This window comes from Microtus pennsylvanicus, chromosome 12 (genome assembly GCF_037038515.1).
Source record: "Microtus pennsylvanicus isolate mMicPen1 chromosome 12, mMicPen1.hap1, whole genome shotgun sequence".
Classification (NCBI taxonomy): domain Eukaryota; kingdom Metazoa; phylum Chordata; class Mammalia; order Rodentia; family Cricetidae; genus Microtus; species Microtus pennsylvanicus.
Window position 1 is genome coordinate 82,724,722 of NC_134590.1, and position 3,962 is coordinate 82,728,683.

Here is a 3,962-nt window from a genome sequence, read left to right on the forward strand (position 1 = left end):
TCATGGTATCTGAATTGGCCTCTTCAAGAGGCAAATATTCAATTCCTAGGAACTGGAACCCTATTTCAAGTAAAACAAAGCACAAAATGGGTTGAATGCAAAAGGCCAAAAGGATAAAAAGAAAGGCTGAGGTCTTATATAGCTAATATTGCACTAAATTTATGGGGTTGTGATTTATTGCAGCAATGAAATATCCAGATTAACATTCCTGTAATTCCCCCCTCCTCAAAATCTCGACAACAAATGGTGCCCAAAAAAGCCACGCCATTTTAAAATGCTGGCTTTCTGTGCTGAAGCTTGCTTGCTGGCAGGGACCTTGAAATGCCATAGAGTTGTGGCAATAAACATGGCTTCAGCTGGTACCTCTGCCATGAGTCTGGAATCTCAGAAAGCTAAGGAATGGGCTGGATTCAGCCATCAAAGCCACTGCTCTAATCTTCACCATATTGCTTGGTAAATTAAAGACTCATGTGGTCAGAAAAAGAGAGATATATACAGTAAAGATATATTCAAAGATGAAAAAAATCTCTAAATGGTTTACTATGTGTTAAAAATATATGCAAACTTGGGAAAGTAAAGAAAAAGGTTAAAGTCCTTAAAATAAAAAAGAAAGAGAGTAGTTGGGTATGGTGGTAACCACCTTTAATCCTACACTTGGGAGACAGAGGCAGGTGGACCTCTGTGAATTCAAGGTGTGGTGGTGCACACCTTTAATTCCAGCACTTGGGAGGCAGAGGCAGGAAGATCTCTGTGAGTTCAAGGACAGCCTGGTCTACAGAGGGAATTCCAGGACAGCCAAAGATACACAGAGAACCTGTCTCAAAAAGCCAAAAATTAAAAGTAAAAATAAAATAAATAGAGGTTAAACTAAAGCCATGTAAAGATGAAAAAATACAGAAAGTCTGGAGACTGTATGTTATTATGTTCTCTTTGAATTGTTTGAATGCTGAGGAAGGAGCAACAGCTGCTAAAAGATACTTGTTTATAAATGCTGCTGAATTAATCCAAGATAGGTGGTTTGAAAATATCTTGACTTTAAAATTAAAGTTAAAAGGTATGTTACTTTGGAGAAGAGGTTTTGCTTTTGTTCCCACAGAAAATGAGAGGCTGTAGATTCATTCTGAGTTAAGAAAAATCAGGTTTGATCAAGAAAGACCACCTGAGAAATCTCCGGTAGAAACAGATGGCCCAGATGTCAGAGTTCTATATCCAGAACAGATTCAAGATGCTGCCTGAGATGATCAAGCCTCACAGGATACCCCAGTCAGGACTTGATCATAATTCTAAATTTTCTTTAGGTCCCCACAAGAGTATCAGCGCCCCCACCCAGCAGGAAGTAGCTTGGAAAACTATGCCCACATTCCCCAAAGAATGGACTATGGATATTTTTCTTTGTTTAGAATATCGGTTACAAGTTGTTATGGATAATGGTCAGGAGAAAAGCTAGACAAAGGATATTGGATTCAGAGTTCTTTTTATTTTTTAAAAAAGAGGGGTAAATGGTGTGGGACAAATGTCTATATTCTGTCAATTATATTTTAAATAAATGCTGATTGGCCAGTAGCCAGGCAGGAAGTATAGGCGAGGCAACCAGACAGGAAGTAAAGGCGAGTCAATGAGAACAGAAAATTCTGGGAAGAGGAAGATCTGACCGCAGAAGCAGCAAGATGTGACTGCCCCACTGAATAAGGTACTGGGACACATGGATAACACAGATAAAAATAATGGCTAATAATAGGCTATATAAGTTATAAGAGTTAATAAGAAGCCTGAACGAATGGGCCAATCAGTTTATAACTAATGTAGACCTCTGTGTGATTTCTTTGGGACAACGATTGAAGGAACTGGGCAGGATAGAAAACTCAGACAATACTCATGTTTCTAAAAAGGATATTATAAGGTATTATAAACAAAGGTCACCAGTCATTCAGGCTGCACAAAAACACAAAACAACTTCAGAGGTTCCAATGGCCCTACCTTTAAAATAGTCAACTGAGAAACCAATATGGGTTAAACAATGGCCTTTAACAGAAGACAAACTGCAGTCTTTAAAACAGCCAGTACATAAACAGCTAGATGCTCACCATATTAGTCAGCCAGCCCTTAGAATTCTCCTGTATTTGCTGTTAAAAAGAAATCTGGAAAATGGAGAATGGTGACAGATTTAAGAGCTGTCAACAAGGTAATTCAACCCATGGGCACTCTACAATCTGGAATTCCTCTGCCTTCTCTGTTACCAAAAGGATGGCCTCTTATAGGTATTAATTTAAAAGATTGTTTTTTTTCATTATACATTTACAAAAAGAGGACAGAAAAGTTTGCCTTCACAGTGAGAATTATAATAATTCTCAGCCTACTAGGAGATATCAATGGACCATCCTCCCACAGGGAATGCTCAATAGTCCCACCCTGTGCCAATACTTTGTCAGTCAGCCATTAAAAATAATATATAAACAATTTCCTAAGTCTGTAATTTACCATTACATGAATGACATTTTGCTATCTCATTCAAATGCAGATACTTTAAAAAATGTTTAAAAAATTAAAAAGTTTTGCCTAAATGAAGATTACAAATTGTTCCTAAAAAATACAAAGAGGAGATTTTGTCAATTACCTAGGTTAAAAAATAGGTTTACAAAAAATTAAAACACAAAAGGCACAAATTAGGAAAGATTGATTGCAGATTTTTAATGACTTTCAAAGATTGTTAGGAGACATTTCCAGTCTATAACTGGCTGTTGGGATAACATCTGATCAAATAATTCATTTAAACAAAACCTTAGATGGTATAAAAGACTTAAATAGTCCCCAAAAATTAACAGCTAAACCAAAAAAAGATGATTGTTAAAAATTAATTACAGGAGGCATATGTGGATAGGGTAAATCCAAAATTTAACTGTATTCTAGTCATATTGCCTTCCAAATTTTCTTCTACAGAAATTTTAATGCAGAAGAAAGATATTATCTTAAAATGAATCTTTTTACTACATAAACCAAATAAAAAATTAAAACTTATGTTAAAAAGGTCTCTAAGTTAATTATAGAAAAATCAAGACTTTGTCAACTAGCAGGTATAGACCCAGCAGAGATTGTAGTGCCTTTTACTTCTGATAAAATTAAAAAATTCTAAAAAGACAATAAACCATGGCAAAGAGTTTGTGCTAATTTTTTGGAAAAAATTAATAATTATCCCCCAAACAATAAAATTAACCTTATAAAAAACTACTTAAATTCTTCCCCAAACTGTACATGACACACCAACAAATGGAGCCCACACATTTTATACTGATGCAAATAAATCAAAAAAGGCAGGTTCCTAATCAAAAAACATAAGTAAGATAAAACAAAGCCCTTATAAGCTCAGTGAGGTTGCAGACACTCAGTAATGGCTCTCCAGAGCCCAGCCACATATGCCTGCTTCAAAACTTACTCAGGGCAGAATATTACTGTCAATTCAGCAGAAACACCAAAGGATTGCAAGGGAGCACTAGCCAGAGAGATGGCAGTGTTGAGGGAGCACTAGCCAGAGAGAGGGCAGTGTTGAGGGAGCACTAGCCGGAGAGATGGCAGTGGTGAGGGAGCACTAGCTGGAGAGAGGGCAGTGGTGAGGGAGCACTAGCCGGAGAGATGGCTGTGTTGAGGGAGCACTAGCCAGAGAGAGGGCAGTGTTGAGGGAGCACTAGCCGGAGAGATGGCAGTGGTGAGGGAGCACTAGCTGGAGAGAGGGCAGTGGTGAGGGAGCACTAGCCGGAGAGATGGCAGTGTTGAGGGAGCACTAGCCAGAGAGATGGCAGTGTTGAGGGAGCACTAGCCGGAGAGATGGCAGTGTTGAGGGAGCACTAGCCAGAGAGATGGCAGTGTTGAGGGAGCACTAGCCGGAGAGATGGCAGTGTTGAGGGAGCACTAGCCGGAGAGATGGCAGTGTTGAGGGAGCACTAGCCAGAGAGATGGCAGTGTTGAGG